The 16632-nt window shown below is 44.4% G+C and overlaps 5 non-coding genes and 2 pseudogenes across 5 annotated transcripts; all 7 read left to right on the forward strand.

The window, feature by feature from the left end:
• Positions 1-3984: 3984 nt before the first annotated feature.
• Positions 3985-4157, forward strand: LOC130299254 (U2 spliceosomal RNA; annotated as a pseudogene).
• A 2094-nt stretch (positions 4158-6251) lies between these two features.
• LOC130299217 (U2 spliceosomal RNA) lies at positions 6252-6442 on the forward strand. Its single transcript, XR_008850397.1, has one exon. It is a non-coding gene; the product is annotated as a U2 spliceosomal RNA (small nuclear RNA).
• A 2091-nt stretch (positions 6443-8533) lies between these two features.
• Positions 8534-8724, forward strand: LOC130299218 (U2 spliceosomal RNA). Its single transcript, XR_008850398.1, has one exon. It is a non-coding gene; the product is annotated as a U2 spliceosomal RNA (small nuclear RNA).
• Positions 8725-10811: 2087 nt separating this feature from the next.
• Positions 10812-11002, forward strand: LOC130299211 (U2 spliceosomal RNA). The gene has a single exon (XR_008850392.1). It is a non-coding gene; the product is annotated as a U2 spliceosomal RNA (small nuclear RNA).
• Positions 11003-13097: 2095 nt separating this feature from the next.
• On the forward strand, positions 13098-13207 carry LOC130299255 (U2 spliceosomal RNA; annotated as a pseudogene).
• A 746-nt stretch (positions 13208-13953) lies between these two features.
• On the forward strand, positions 13954-14142 carry LOC130299252 (U2 spliceosomal RNA). Its single transcript, XR_008850432.1, has one exon. It is a non-coding gene; the product is annotated as a U2 spliceosomal RNA (small nuclear RNA).
• Positions 14143-16234: 2092 nt separating this feature from the next.
• Positions 16235-16425, forward strand: LOC130299223 (U2 spliceosomal RNA). Its single transcript, XR_008850403.1, has one exon. It is a non-coding gene; the product is annotated as a U2 spliceosomal RNA (small nuclear RNA).
• The last annotated feature ends 207 nt before the right edge of the window (positions 16426-16632 follow it).

The raw sequence follows: 16632 nt of genomic DNA on the forward strand, positions 1-16632 counted from the left end.
TGATGTTCTTTCTAGTGAAGAGGCTATGGATGATATTGAATGTCCAAACCCAATTGTGGGGGAGGAGGAGGGAATGGAGGTTGTTGGGTCATCTCAGAGATCTCTAACACCTGGTCAGAGAGTTTCTCGCAGTAAGGAAGAAGAGGAGGAGGAAGATGAGGATGTGCAGGTTGTGAATAAAAGGTGTAAGACAGGGAGCTGGTCTGAGGATCAGGAAGCCCTTGTTCTTGGTAGTGATAATGAAATAGACAGGGACTCTAACATAGGGTCGCCTGATTGTTTTGCAAGTTTACATAGGAAAGTTGAAGGCCAAAATGTTAATTTCTAAGTTAAGATGGATTTTAAAGCATTTGGTTTTCTTTTCCTAGTTATTATGACTTTGGTTGTAACAACTATTAATGTAAGAAGTATTGAGTCTGAAATTAGGAGAGCTGCAATTTTTGATATTCTTGAGAATGTTAGAAGTGATGTGATATGTTTACAGGAGTGTGCAATAAAGTCAGCACCTTATGCAAATGAGTGGAAGTGTGGGCAGTCCTTCTGGTCCACATGTGCAGAAAACAAAAATGAAGGTGTTGGGATTTTATTGCGAAACAGGGACATTAAAGTTTTAAATTGCCAAACTTTAGTACCTGGTCGTTGTATGGTTTTAATTTTTGAGGTTTTGGGCCAGAGGATGAGAATTTTTAATGTGTATGCTCCAGCAGAAAAACAAGCACGTTTGTCTTTTTTAGAGTCCCTTAAGTTTTTTATCCCTGGTCGTGAAGATACTATTATTGTTGGCGATTTTAACTGCATTAGATCCGTCAATGATCGTGAGAGCTCTGCTGAGGTTAGAACTGATATTACTTCCAATGTTTTAAATCAAATTATTCAAGACTTGCATTTTACTGATGTTGGACTGATGGTTAGCACTGATGAAAGATATACGTACATATCAGATAGTGGCCGCTGTAAATCCCGGATCGATTACATCCTGGTCTCTGATGGGATTAAGGTGGTCCGGTGCAATCAAATGATGTCAACTTTCTCAGACCACAAGATGGTGTCGGCTGAGATAAGTGTCACAGAGTCCCTTCATTTTGGGAGGGGGCTCTGGAAATTAAATGTAAGTCTATTGGAAGATGAGGAAGTAATGGCTGGTTTTAATCATGTGTTTTTATCCTGTGTTTCTAAACAACCTGATTTTAGTAATGTCTTAGTGTGGTGGGAATGGGCTAAAGGAGAGTTTTCTAATTTCTTTAAGATGTTTTGCATAAAGAGAGCACAAGAGAAGAGGAGGAGTGATGAAAGGCTTGTATCCCGGTTAGAGACTCTCTATAAGTTTAAACGTGTTGGTGTGGAGGTGGAGGATGAGATTGTTAAGGTGAAGGGGGAGATGAAAAAAAGGTTGTTGGAAAAGGGAAGGAATATTGTATATAAGTCTAAAGTGCAGCACCTAGAAGAAAATGAGCAGTGTACACGGTATTTCTTTAAAAAATGTTTTAATGCTAAAGGTGTTTTTAAATCTGTTTTTACCCCTACGGGGGAAGTTTTTGGAGAGGAGATGGTGAAGGAGATTGGCAGATTTTATGAGACACTCTTTAGTAATAAGAGCAGAGCCAGTGAGACGGAGATGAATGATTATTGTAATATTTTGGAGAATAATGTTCCTGTTGAAAAAGTAGATTTTTTGATTGATGATGTTAGTGAAGGGGAGATCAAGCAGGCCCTGGATAAGATGGCCAAAGGGAAGACACCAGGCTGTGATGGTCTCCCCGCTGAGTTTTATTCCGCGTTCTGGAATATTTTAAGTAAAGAGTTTACACGGGTGGTGCAATATGTTTTTAACTCAGGTGTTTTAGCTGAATCTATGAAGAAAGGGGTCATAACATTAATTCATAAAAAAGGTGATGGCAGAGATCTTAAAAATTGGAGACCTATAACTTTATTAAATTGTGACTACAAGATAATTGCTAAGATTGTGGCTAATAGACTGAGTGATGTAGTGGACCACCTTGTGGGAGAATACCAAGTTTGTGCAGTACCGAAAAGAAAAATAACAGATAATTTATTGCTTTTAAGAGACTCTATTTATTACAGTAACTTTAACAAGAATGCACTGTTTGTTGAGTCCATAGATTTCGAAAAGGCTTATGATAAGGTTGCACATGATTTTATGTTCATTGCTCTAAAACACTTAGGTATTCCAGAAAAGTTATTATCTGTTATTATGAGTTTTTATCATGGGGTGACAAGTCAGATTTTAGTAAATGGGCATGTGGGGCCTGCTTTTAATGTCTTGTCTGGAGTCAGACAGGGATGCCCACTCTCCCCAATTCTGTTTATATGCGTTATAGAGGGCCTGTTGAAGAATGTGCAGAAAGATAAATGTGTGAGTGGTGTTTTTATTCCAGGTAGTGATGGTAGTAAGTTAAAGGTTTTAAGTTATATGGACGATGTGGTTTTTACTTGTACATCCCAAGCAGATCTCAACAGAGTAAATTTGCATGTGAGGATTTTTTGTTGTGTGGCTGGGATGAATGTGAACTGGGGGAAGTGCCAATTATGCAGTTTTGGGAACCAAGAGAATATAGTAGTGGATGGTGTTAAGGAAAAAGAAGACATTGAAGTGCTAGGAGTGATATTTGATAAAGACCTCAAAGGAAAGAAAAGTTATGAGACTTTGGACAGTAAAATTGAGAAGAAGCTATCCTTCTGGAGGTTAAGGAACTTGTCACTTAAAGGGAAAGTTCTTATCATTAAGTCTGTAATCCTACCGCTTCTCTTGTATACGGCTATGGTGCTTCCTCCAGGGAAGTTATGGACTAGGAGAGTCACAAGGAAGCTTTTTGTGTTCTTCTGGGGGTCTAAGATGGAGAAAATGAGAAGAGAAGAAGTGATGAAGAGTATGAATTTGGGCGGATATAACTTTCCAAACATTGATCTGTTTTTAAAGGTGCACTATTTTCTTTTAATTTTTAAATTGATACAGTGCAATAATAGGGCGGCAGACATGAGTAAATACCTTGCAGGATGGTTGTTTTCCAAATGGGGCTGGTGTGAGAGGGATTTGAGGAGACCCATAGCACATGTGATACCTACCTTCTATGTGCTCCTCAGGTCTTTCAATGATCAATTTGGTTTGAGCTCTTTAGGTGAACCTGATAAAAAGAAAATAGAACAAGAAATAAGGAAAAATGAGAGATTATATGAAGTACCATTCTGCACTAATGCTCAGTCTGTGAAGATTTGGAAGTTTTTTAAAGTTATTGGACTATCAAACAGACAAAAAGACGTTAGTTGGATGTCCTTTCATGGCTGCCTCCCAACCCGATCTTTTTTAAATGGAAGAGGTTTGAGAATAAGTGACAGATGCCCAAGAGAGGGTTGTGGAGGTAGAGAAGACTTAGTGCACCTTTATTGGGACTGTTTTTATGCAAAAGAATTTTTTATGTTTTTAAAGAAGTTTTTAATCCAACTCACTGGATATAACAGTTTTTCTTTTGAGAAAGTTTTTATTGGTCAAGATCTTAGTAAAAAGGAAGATACACGTACTAATTGGATTCTTTTTTCTGTTTTTAAAGAGGTTTTATGGGACTCACGCAATTTGCTTGTTTTTAAAAATGTTGTTATTTCTCCGAGGGAATTGAAAAGATTGTTTTTAGGAAGGATTTTTACTATCTTTCTACTGGACAAAAAGAGAATTGGTGAAGAAGAAGCGGAGAAAATCTGGATGCATACACGATGGAAAAATTTATAAGAAGTACGTAAAGGAGAAAGCTGTAAGTTTTTGACCAATTTCTGTGATTGTTTTTGACATGTTTTTTTGTTTTGTTGTTTGGTCACTTTTTCTTGGCACTCGGTTCCCTTAGTTAGTTTTTTCCGTATGATGTTTTTTCAGATATTGTTTTAAGTGACGAGTCTTGGTAGGTGACCTGATGATCGTCCAAACAATAGTCTGTAACTGAGGAAAAAAAAAAAAAAAAAAAAAAAAAAAAAAAGATAATAAAAAAAAAAAAAAATCTGTTCTTATCAGTTTAATATCTGATACGTCCCCTATCTGGGGACCATATATTAAATGGATTTTTGAGAACGGGGGCCGATTTCGAAGCTTGCTTCCGTCGCCCTATGCATTGACCCGATATGGCAGTATCTTCGGGTACAGTGCACCACCCCCTTACAGGGTTAAAAAGAAAGATTCCTACTTTCATTGCTACCTGCTTGCTGGCTAGCCAGCTAGCCAGCCCTGTGGGCCTTGCTGCTGCTGCAGCCAAAAAACAAAAGGTGGTGCTGCTGCTGCTTCTGCTGCTTCTGCTTCTGCTTGTGTCTGGCCCCTGTTGGAGCGTCCAGGCACAGGACTTCTGCTGCTGCTGACTAAATGGCCTCCTTAATTGGATCATTTGAGTAGCCAGCACACCTGTGCAGGTAGGGCATGACATGATAGGCAGCTGCCTTGATAGCGGGTGGGTTCCTAATTGACAAAATAAGATTAATGCTTATGAAGAAATATAAAATCTCATCCCTTCCCCAATATCGCGCCACACCCCTACCCCTTAATTCCCTGGTTGAACGTGATGGACATATGTCTTTTTTCGACCGTACTAACTATGTAACTATGTAACATAACATGGGGGGGGGGGGGGGGGGTCTCCTGGCTGTTCACACAGGTGTGTCATTGCTGTACATTGACCATGCATTGCTTCTGTGGTATTGCAAAGGCAAAGACAAATGCTTCCAGCCATCCATTGCACTAATGGATTGGTCATCAGCTGGCTGTCTATGTCCCGCATCAATATAGACCAAAGTACAGAGGGTTAGGCTATGCTATTGTGCACCTACCTGATGCATCAGAAGGTGCGAGGCCCTTGCTAAATTCTGTGCACAGACTTTGAGATCTATGCTTTAGACTGTATCTAAACCTGCTCCAACATGGACTGACATTCTGGCCTACTTTCAGCCGATGCGACTTGTCTGTCGCTGAACAGTCGCTTTTTATGTATTCAGCACCTATGTATAATGTTGTAAAAATGCTCTAGAAGCTAAAGTCGCAGAAATGTCACACATATTTGGCCTGCAACTTTCTGTGCGACAAATTCAGACAGGAAAAATCAGTATAAATCCTTAGAAAATTATCCCCCAGTGTCTCCATCTGCTGGCGGTATTGAATAAGCATTGCTGCACTGATGGGGTATGCATTAGACGAAAAAAAAGAAGAAAAAGAAGAATAATACGCCCAGAAAAGAGGCGAAAAGGAGAAAAACGTAAAAAAACGTGAAAAAAAAGTAAGAGGAAGAGAAGGGAAAAAAAGGTGGAAATGGGTTTAAAAGTGATTTCGGCGGAGAAATATATATATATATATATATATATATATATATATATATATATATATATATATATGCGCACACACACACATAGATATAAACGTATTCTCCGTTGAGATATTGCAGCCGCTGCTGTGTCCAGGCCCAGGAGCCTTAGCACTGTGCTGTGATGTCACTCAATACCACTGACATCACTAGGTGTAAACAACATCTCTCCTTTGCTGTGTATGTGACTATGGAGCTGTTTGGTGATGTCGTCTATTACGGCCTTCATAGAAGCAACAGGAGATTGTTGCATCCATCTTGAACCCTCAGAACTACAGTGCTATGATGTCACTCACTTCCACAGGCCTTGCAGAGTGTAAACAACAACAACCCAGCTTTGTTGTGTATGTAACCAAAGGGATTTGTGATGTCACCTAGAACCTTCACAGCAGCGACAGCTTTATGAGGAGCATCAGCACTGCTCTGCCTGAGCAGAACCATCACCGCCATAGGTTGTCAAATAACCCGGATTTAACCCACACAGGTAAGTCCAATGGGGTGCAGGCATGTCCTCTATGCTTACAGCTTCCCGTGGGTGTTGGTTTGATACCGTTTGGGGACAGCCAAGGAGGCATCTGCAGGCAACAAAGGTAGGTGTGTGCTTGTGTGTGTGTTTCCTACGCAGATCCTAAGCCCAGTGTCACATGCAAGTAGGAGGAGTAAGAAGGGTTCCTGGCAAATCCGGGTTATGGATTGCATTTAAAAAGGCCCCGTGGGAGTGCAATGGGCCCCTGTCTTGCTGCTTAGCAATAATGGTATGGGTTTAGGTTCTGCTGTGTGTACTGGTGGTTGACTGCCCCCCAGCCCAGAGTGTGCATGGAAAATTGTCTGGCAGCCTCCCTGACAGCAAGCAGTGATAGTGCCCATGAAGGGGACCTTGTTGGGCCCGCCCCTTTCACGGTTATCGCTTCTCGGCCTTTTGGCTAAGATCAAGTGTAGTATCTGTTCTTATCAGTTTAATATCTGATACGTCCCCTATCTGGGGACCATATATTAAATGGATTTTTGAGAACGGGGGCCGATTTCGAAGCTTGCTTCCGTCGCCCTATGCATTGACCCGATATGGCAGTATCTTCGGGTACAGTGCACCACCCCCTTACAGGGTTAAAAAGAAAGATTCCTACTTTCATTGCTACCTGCTTGCTGGCTAGCCAGCTAGCCAGCCCTGTGGGCCTTGCTGCTGCTGCAGCCAAAAAACAAAAGGTGGTGCTGCTGCTGCTTCTGCTGCTTCTGCTTCTGCTTGTGTCTGGCCCCTGTTGGAGCGTCCAGGCACAGGACTTCTGCTGCTGCTGACTAAATGGCCTCCTTAATTGGATCATTTGAGTAGCCAGCACACCTGTGCAGGTAGGGCATGACATGATAGGCAGCTGCCTTGATAGCGGGTGGGTGCTGAATGTTCCTAATTGACAAAATAAGATTAATGCTTATGAAGAAATATAAAATCTCATCCCTTCCCCAATATCGCGCCACACCCCTACCCCTTAATTCCCTGGTTGAACGTGATGGACATATGTCTTTTTTCGACCGTACTAACTATGTAACTATGTAACATAACATGGGGGGGGGGGGGGTCTCCTGGCTGTTCACACAGGTGTGTCATTGCTGTACATTGACCATGCATTGCTTCTGTGGTATTGCAAAGGCAAAGACAAATGCTTCCAGCCATCCATTGCACTAATGGATTGGTCATCAGCTGGCTGTCTATGTCCCGCATCAATATAGACCAAAGTACAGAGGGTTAGGCTATGCTATTGTGCACCTACCTGATGCATCAGAAGGTGCGAGGCCCTTGCTAAATTCTGTGCACAGACTTTGAGATCTATGCTTTAGACTGTATCTAAACCTGCTCCAACATGGACTGACATTCTGGCCTACTTTCAGCCGATGCGACTTGTCTGTCGCTGAACAGTCGCTTTTTATGTATTCAGCACCTATGTATAATGTTGTAAAAATGCTCTAGAAGCTAAAGTCGCAGAAATGTCACACATATTTGGCCTGCAACTTTCTGTGCGACAAATTCAGACAGGAAAAATCAGTATAAATCCTTAGAAAATTATCCCCCAGTGTCTCCATCTGCTGGCGGTATTGAATAAGCATTGCTGCACTGATGGGGTATGCATTAGACGAAAAAAAAGAAGAAAAAGAAGAATAATACGCCCAGAAAAGAGGCGAAAAGGAGAAAAACGTAAAAAAACGTGAAAAAAAAGTAAGAGGAAGAGAAGGGAAAAAAAGGTGGAAATGGGTTTAAAAGTGATTTCGGCGGAGAAATATATATATATATATATATATATATATATATATATATATATATATGCGCACACACACACATAGATATAAACGTATTCTCCGTTGAGATATTGCAGCCGCTGCTGTGTCCAGGCCCAGGAGCCTTAGCACTGTGCTGTGATGTCACTCAATACCACTGACATCACTAGGTGTAAACAACATCTCTCCTTTGCTGTGTATGTGACTATGGAGCTGTTTGGTGATGTCGTCTATTACGGCCTTCATAGAAGCAACAGGAGATTGTTGCATCCATCTTGAACCCTCAGAACTACAGTGCTATGATGTCACTCACTTCCACAGGCCTTGCAGAGTGTAAACAACAACAACCCAGCTTTGTTGTGTATGTAACCAAAGGGATTTGTGATGTCACCTAGAACCTTCACAGCAGCGACAGCTTTATGAGGAGCATCAGCACTGCTCTGCCTGAGCAGAACCATCACCGCCATAGGTTGTCAAATAACCCGGATTTAACCCACACAGGTAAGTCCAATGGGGTGCAGGCATGTCCTCTATGCTTACAGCTTCCCGTGGGTGTTGGTTTGATACCGTTTGGGGACAGCCAAGGAGGCATCTGCAGGCAACAAAGGTAGGTGTGTGCTTGTGTGTGTGTTTCCTATGCAGATCCTAAGCCCAGTGTCACATGCAAGTAGGAGGAGTAAGAAGGGTTCCTGGCAAATCCGGGTTATGGATTGCATTTAAAAAGGCCCCGTGGGAGTGCAATGGGCCCCTGTCTTGCTGCTTAGCAATAATGGTATGGGTTTAGGTTCTGCTGTGTGTACTGGTGGTTGACTGCCCCCCAGCCCAGAGTGTGCATGGAAAATTGTCTGGCAGCCTCCCTGACAGCAAGCAGTGATAGTGCCCATGAAGGGGACCTTGTTGGGCCCGCCCCTTTCACGGTTATCGCTTCTCGGCCTTTTGGCTAAGATCAAGTGTAGTATCTGTTCTTATCAGTTTAATATCTGATACGTCCCCTATCTGGGGACCATATATTAAATGGATTTTTGAGAACGGGGGCCGATTTCGAAGCTTGCTTCCGTCGCCCTATGCATTGACCCGATATGGCAGTATCTTCGGGTACAGTGCACCACCCCCTTACAGGGTTAAAAAGAAAGATTCCTACTTTCATTGCTACCTGCTTGCTGGCTAGCCAGCTAGCCAGCCCTGTGGGCCTTGCTGCTGCTGCAGCCAAAAAACAAAAGGTGGTGCTGCTGCTGCTTCTGCTGCTTCTGCTTCTGCTTGTGTCTGGCCCCTGTTGGAGCGTCCAGGCACAGGACTTCTGCTGCTGCTGACTAAATGGCCTCCTTAATTGGATCATTTGAGTAGCCAGCACACCTGTGCAGGTAGGGCATGACATGATAGGCAGCTGCCTTGATAGCGGGTGGGTGCTGAATGTTCCTAATTGACAAAATAAGATTAATGCTTATGAAGAAATATAAAATCTCATCCCTTCCCCAATATCGCGCCACACCCCTACCCCTTAATTCCCTGGTTGAACGTGATGGACATATGTCTTTTTTCGACCGTACTAACTATGTAACTATGTAACATAACATGGGGGGGGGGGGGGTCTCCTGGCTGTTCACACAGGTGTGTCATTGCTGTACATTGACCATGCATTGCTTCTGTGGTATTGCAAAGGCAAAGACAAATGCTTCCAGCCATCCATTGCACTAATGGATTGGTCATCAGCTGGCTGTCTATGTCCCGCATCAATATAGACCAAAGTACAGAGGGTTAGGCTATGCTATTGTGCACCTACCTGATGCATCAGAAGGTGCGAGGCCCTTGCTAAATTCTGTGCACAGACTTTGAGATCTATGCTTTAGACTGTATCTAAACCTGCTCCAACATGGACTGACATTCTGGCCTACTTTCAGCCGATGCGACTTGTCTGTCGCTGAACAGTCGCTTTTTATGTATTCAGCACCTATGTATAATGTTGTAAAAATGCTCTAGAAGCTAAAGTCGCAGAAATGTCACACATATTTGGCCTGCAACTTTCTGTGCGACAAATTCAGACAGGAAAAATCAGTATAAATCCTTAGAAAATTATCCCCCAGTGTCTCCATCTGCTGGCGGTATTGAATAAGCATTGCTGCACTGATGGGGTATGCATTAGACGAAAAAAAAGAAGAAAAAGAAGAATAATACGCCCAGAAAAGAGGCGAAAAGGAGAAAAACGTAAAAAAACGTGAAAAAAAAGTAAGAGGAAGAGAAGGGAAAAAAAGGTGGAAATGGGTTTAAAAGTGATTTCGGCGGAGAAATATATATATATATATATATATATATATATATATATATATATGCGCACACACACACATAGATATAAACGTATTCTCCGTTGAGATATTGCAGCCGCTGCTGTGTCCAGGCCCAGGAGCCTTAGCACTGTGCTGTGATGTCACTCAATACCACTGACATCACTAGGTGTAAACAACATCTCTCCTTTGCTGTGTATGTGACTATGGAGCTGTTTGGTGATGTCGTCTATTACGGCCTTCATAGAAGCAACAGGAGATTGTTGCATCCATCTTGAACCCTCAGAACTACAGTGCTATGATGTCACTCACTTCCACAGGCCTTGCAGAGTGTAAACAACAACAACCCAGCTTTGTTGTGTATGTAACCAAAGGGATTTGTGATGTCACCTAGAACCTTCACAGCAGCGACAGCTTTATGAGGAGCATCAGCACTGCTCTGCCTGAGCAGAACCATCACCGCCATAGGTTGTCAAATAACCCGGATTTAACCCACACAGGTAAGTCCAATGGGGTGCAGGCATGTCCTCTATGCTTACAGCTTCCCGTGGGTGTTGGTTTGATACCGTTTGGGGACAGCCAAGGAGGCATCTGCAGGCAACAAAGGTAGGTGTGTGCTTGTGTGTGTGTTTCCTATGCAGATCCTAAGCCCAGTGTCACATGCAAGTAGGAGGAGTAAGAAGGGTTCCTGGCAAATCCGGGTTATGGATTGCATTTAAAAAGGCCCCGTGGGAGTGCAATGGGCCCCTGTCTTGCTGCTTAGCAATAATGGTATGGGTTTAGGTTCTGCTGTGTGTACTGGTGGTTGACTGCCCCCCAGCCCAGAGTGTGCATGGAAAATTGTCTGGCAGCCTCCCTGACAGCAAGCAGTGATAGTGCCCATGAAGGGGACCTTGTTGGGCCCGCCCCTTTCACGGTTATCGCTTCTCGGCCTTTTGGCTAAGATCAAGTGTAGTATCTGTTCTTATCAGTTTAATATCTGATACGTCCCCTATCTGGGGACCATATATTAAATGGATTTTTGAGAATGGGGGCCGATTTCGAAGCTTGCTTCCGTCGCCCTATGCATTGACCCGATATGGCAGTATCTTCGGGTACAGTGCACCACCCCCTTACAGGGTTAAAAAGAAAGATTCCTACTTTCATTGCTACCTGCTTGCTGGCTAGCCAGCTAGCCAGCCCTGTGGGCCTTGCTGCTGCTGCAGCCAAAAAACAAAAGGTGGTGCTGCTGCTGCTTCTGCTGCTGCTGCTTCTGCTTGTGTCTGGCCCCTGTTGGAGCGTCCAGGCACAGGACTTCTGCTGCTGCTGACTAAATGGCCTCCTTAATTGGATCATTTGAGTAGCCAGCACACCTGTGCAGGTAGGGCATGACATGATAGGCAGCTGCCTTGATAGCGGGTGGGTGCTGAATGTTCCTAATTGACAAAATAAGATTAATGCTTATGAAGAAATATAAAATCTCATCCCTTCCCCAATATCGCGCCACACCCCTACCCCTTAATTCCCTGGTTGAACGTGATGGACATATGTCTTTTTTCGACCGTACTAACTATGTAACTATGTAACATAACATGGGGGGGGGGGGGGGGGGTCTCCTGGCTGTTCACACAGGTGTGTCATTGCTGTACATTGACCATGCATTGCTTCTGTGGTATTGCAAAGGCAAAGACAAATGCTTCCAGCCATCCATTGCACTAATGGATTGGTCATCAGCTGGCTGTCTATGTCCCGCATCAATATAGACCAAAGTACAGAGGGTTAGGCTATGCTATTGTGCACCTACCTGATGCATCAGAAGGTGCGAGGCCCTTGCTAAATTCTGTGCACAGACTTTGAGATCTATGCTTTAGACTGTATCTAAACCTGCTCCAACATGGACTGACATTCTGGCCTACTTTCAGCCGATGCGACTTGTCTGTCGCTGAACAGTCGCTTTTTATGTATTCAGCACCTATGTATAATGTTGTAAAAATGCTCTAGAAGCTAAAGTCGCAGAAATGTCACACATATTTGGCCTGCAACTTTCTGTGCGACAAATTCAGACAGGAAAAATCAGTATAAATCCTTAGAAAATTATCCCCCAGTGTCTCCATCTGCTGGCGGTATTGAATAAGCATTGCTGCACTGATGGGGTATGCATTAGACGAAAAAAAAGAAGAAAAAGAAGAATAATACGCCCAGAAAAGAGGCGAAAAGGAGAAAAACGTAAAAAAACGTGAAAAAAAAGTAAGAGGAAGAGAAGGGAAAAAAAGGTGGAAATGGGTTTAAAAGTGATTTCGGCGGAGAAATATATATATATATATATATATATATATATATATATATATATATATGCGCACACACACACATAGATATAAACGTATTCTCCGTTGAGATATTGCAGCCGCTGCTGTGTCCAGGCCCAGGAGCCTTAGCACTGTGCTGTGATGTCACTCAATACCACTGACATCACTAGGTGTAAACAACATCTCTCCTTTGCTGTGTATGTGACTATGGAGCTGTTTGGTGATGTCGTCTATTACGGCCTTCATAGAAGCAACAGGAGATTGTTGCATCCATCTTGAACCCTCAGAACTACAGTGCTATGATGTCACTCACTTCCACAGGCCTTGCAGAGTGTAAACAACAACAACCCAGCTTTGTTGTGTATGTAACCAAAGGGATTTGTGATGTCACCTAGAACCTTCACAGCAGCGACAGCTTTATGAGGAGCATCAGCACTGCTCTGCCTGAGCAGAACCATCACCGCCATAGGTTGTCAAATAACCCGGATTTAACCCACACAGGTAAGTCCAATGGGGTGCAGGCATGTCCTCTATGCTTACAGCTTCCCGTGGGTGTTGGTTTGATACCGTTTGGGGACAGCCAAGGAGGCATCTGCAGGCAACAAAGGTAGGTGTGTGCTTGTGTGTGTGTTTCCTATGCAGATCCTAAGCCCAGTGTCACATGCAAGTAGGAGGAGTAAGAAGGGTTCCTGGCAAATCCGGGTTATGGATTGCATTTAAAAAGGCCCCGTGGGAGTGCAATGGGCCCCTGTCTTGCTGCTTAGCAATAATGGTATGGGTTTAGGTTCTGCTGTGTGTACTGGTGGTTGACTGCCCCCCAGCCCAGAGTGTGCATGGAAAATTGTCTGGCAGCCTCCCTGACAGCAAGCAGTGATAGTGCCCATGAAGGGGACCTTGTTGGGCCCGCCCCTTTCACGGTTATCGCTTCTCGGCCTTTTGGCTAAGATCAAGTGTAGTATCTGTTCTTATCAGTTTTCATGCTGGTGGGTATGGGTGCTGCATGGAGGATGCAGGTGTACCAGGGCTTTCCGGGGCTGGTTCTGAGGAATCAGCTCGACGGCTGCCCCGATGTGACCTGTTCCCTCCGGGTCTCGCCATGAGGCTGAGAGGGTCTAGAGCCGAGGTACTTTTGTGCCTCGGGGAGTGGTGACCCCCGAGGTGCCGAAACTCACTGGGAGAATAGACTCACTGAGTTGAAGCACGGGCACCATAATCTCTTCACCTTGCGGCACTCACCTCTTGATTCCCGGCCTTCTGGCTAGGATCAGAGAAATTTTTATAGATCCGGCCGGATGTCCGGGCAGTATATCTGCACACATTCACTTATTTATTTCTTTTTTGTCTCACTGTGTCACTTTTTGCGTGTTGTGTGTTCACAGGATTGGTCAGGATGCGGTAGCCCTTCTGGGTGTCCCTCCTGGCGGTCTAGGGGAGGTGTGTGTGGCCATTAGGTTCCGCACCTCCCTGCAAACACCCCGGGTACTCCTGCTTTGGCAGGGTACCTACCGTAATCGGCTCTGCGGGCAGATACCTTGGCTAACGCCAAGGGGGATGCCGGGAGCATTTGTGGTCCCCTAGTAGCTTCGGCGAAAAGGGACATCGAACCTGGAACCTCGCAGGTACCTTTTGGTCCGGAGGCGAAGGGTAAGGTTTGTTGGGGGGCCTCTCTCCTATCGGAGAAGGGCTTGCGATAGACCGCATCCTTTGTGCACGTTTTTTTTTAGTGTAACACGTTTGCACTTTTTCTTGCACTTTGGGTGAATCGAAAGCACGTTCCTCGGCTTTAGAAATAAAAAAAAAAAAAAAAAAAAATCTGTTCTTATCAGTTTAATATCTGATACGTCCCCTATCTGGGGACCATATATTAAATGGATTTTTGAGAACGGGGGCCGATTTCGAAGCTTGCTTCCGTCGCCCTATGCATTGACCCGATATGGCAGTATCTTCGGGTACAGTGCACCACCCCCTTACAGGGTTAAAAAGAAAGATTCCTACTTTCATTGCTACCTGCTTGCTGGCTAGCCAGCTAGCCAGCCCTGTGGGCCTTGCTGCTGCTGCAGCCAAAAAACAAAAGGTGGTGCTGCTGCTGCTTCTGCTGCTTCTGCTTCTGCTTGTGTCTGGCCCCTGTTGGAGCGTCCAGGCACAGGACTTCTGCTGCTGCTGACTAAATGGCCTCCTTAATTGGATCATTTGAGTAGCCAGCACACCTGTGCAGGTAGGGCATGACATGATAGGCAGCTGCCTTGATAGCGGGTGGGTGCTGAATGTTCCTAATTGACAAAATAAGATTAATGCTTATGAAGAAATATAAAATCTCATCCCTTCCCCAATATCGCGCCACACCCCTACCCCTTAATTCCCTGGTTGAACGTGATGGACATATGTCTTTTTTCGACCGTACTAACTATGTAACTATGTAACATAACATGGGGGGGGGGGGGGGGGTCTCCTGGCTGTTCACACAGGTGTGTCATTGCTGTACATTGACCATGCATTGCTTCTGTGGTATTGCAAAGGCAAAGACAAATGCTTCCAGCCATCCATTGCACTAATGGATTGGTCATCAGCTGGCTGTCTATGTCCCGCATCAATATAGACCAAAGTACAGAGGGTTAGGCTATGCTATTGTGCACCTACCTGATGCATCAGAAGGTGCGAGGCCCTTGCTAAATTCTGTGCACAGACTTTGAGATCTATGCTTTAGACTGTATCTAAACCTGCTCCAACATGGACTGACATTCTGGCCTACTTTCAGCCGATGCGACTTGTCTGTCGCTGAACAGTCGCTTTTTATGTATTCAGCACCTATGTATAATGTTGTAAAAATGCTCTAGAAGCTAAAGTCGCAGAAATGTCACACATATTTGGCCTGCAACTTTCTGTGCGACAAATTCAGACAGGAAAAATCAGTATAAATCCTTAGAAAATTATCCCCCAGTGTCTCCATCTGCTGGCGGTATTGAATAAGCATTGCTGCACTGATGGGGTATGCATTAGACGAAAAAAAAGAAGAAAAAGAAGAATAATACGCCCAGAAAAGAGGCGAAAAGGAGAAAAACGTAAAAAAACGTGAAAAAAAAGTAAGAGGAAGAGAAGGGAAAAAAAGGTGGAAATGGGTTTAAAAGTGATTTCGGCGGAGAAATATATATATATATATATATATATATATATATATATATATATATATGCGCACACACACACATAGATAAACGTATTCTCCGTTGAGATATTGCAGCCGCTGCTGTGTCCAGGCCCAGGAGCCTTAGCACTGTGCTGTGATGTCACTCAATACCACTGACATCACTAGGTGTAAACAACATCTCTCCTTTGCTGTGTATGTGACTATGGAGCTGTTTGGTGATGTCGTCTATTACGGCCTTCATAGAAGCAACAGGAGATTGTTGCATCCATCTTGAACCCTCAGAACTACAGTGCTATGATGTCACTCACTTCCACAGGCCTTGCAGAGTGTAAACAACAACAACCCAGCTTTGTTGTGTATGTAACCAAAGGGATTTGTGATGTCACCTAGAACCTTCACAGCAGCGACAGCTTTATGAGGAGCATCAGCACTGCTCTGCCTGAGCAGAACCATCACCGCCATAGGTTGTCAAATAACCCGGATTTAACCCACACAGGTAAGTCCAATGGGGTGCAGGCATGTCCTCTATGCTTACAGCTTCCCGTGGGTGTTGGTTTGATACCGTTTGGGGACAGCCAAGGAGGCATCTGCAGGCAACAAAGGTAGGTGTGTGCTTGTGTGTGTGTTTCCTATGCAGATCCTAAGCCCAGTGTCACATGCAAGTAGGAGGAGTAAGAAGGGTTCCTGGCAAATCCGGGTTATGGATTGCATTTAAAAAGGCCCCGTGGGAGTGCAATGGGCCCCTGTCTTGCTGCTTAGCAATAATGGTATGGGTTTAGGTTCTGCTGTGTGTACTGGTGGTTGACTGCCCCCCAGCCCAGAGTGTGCATGGAAAATTGTCTGGCAGCCTCCCTGACAGCAAGCAGTGATAGTGCCCATGAAGGGGACCTTGTTGGGCCCGCCCCTTTCACGGTTATCGCTTCTCGGCCTTTTGGCTAAGATCAAGTGTAGTATCTGTTCTTATCAGTTTAATATCTGATACGTCCCCTATCTGGGGACCATATATTAAATGGATTTTTGAGAATGGGGGCCGATTTCGAAGCTTGCTTCCGTCGCCCTATGCATTGACCCGATATGGCAGTATCTTCGGGTACAGTGCACCACCCCCTTACAGGGTTAAAAAGAAAGATTCCTACTTTCATTGCTACCTGCTTGCTGGCTAGCCAGCTAGCCAGCCCTGTGGGCCTTGCTGCTGCTGCAGCCAAAAAACAAAAGGTGGTGCTGCTGCTGCTTCTGCTGCTTCTGCTTCTGCTTGTGTCTGGCCCCTGTTGGAGCGTCCAGGCACAGGACTTCTGCTGCTGCTGACTAAATGG

The sequence above is a fragment of the Hyla sarda genome, unplaced genomic scaffold, assembly GCF_029499605.1.
Source record: "Hyla sarda isolate aHylSar1 unplaced genomic scaffold, aHylSar1.hap1 scaffold_1044, whole genome shotgun sequence".
In the NCBI taxonomy this organism is placed as follows: Eukaryota; Metazoa; Chordata; class Amphibia; order Anura; family Hylidae; genus Hyla; species Hyla sarda.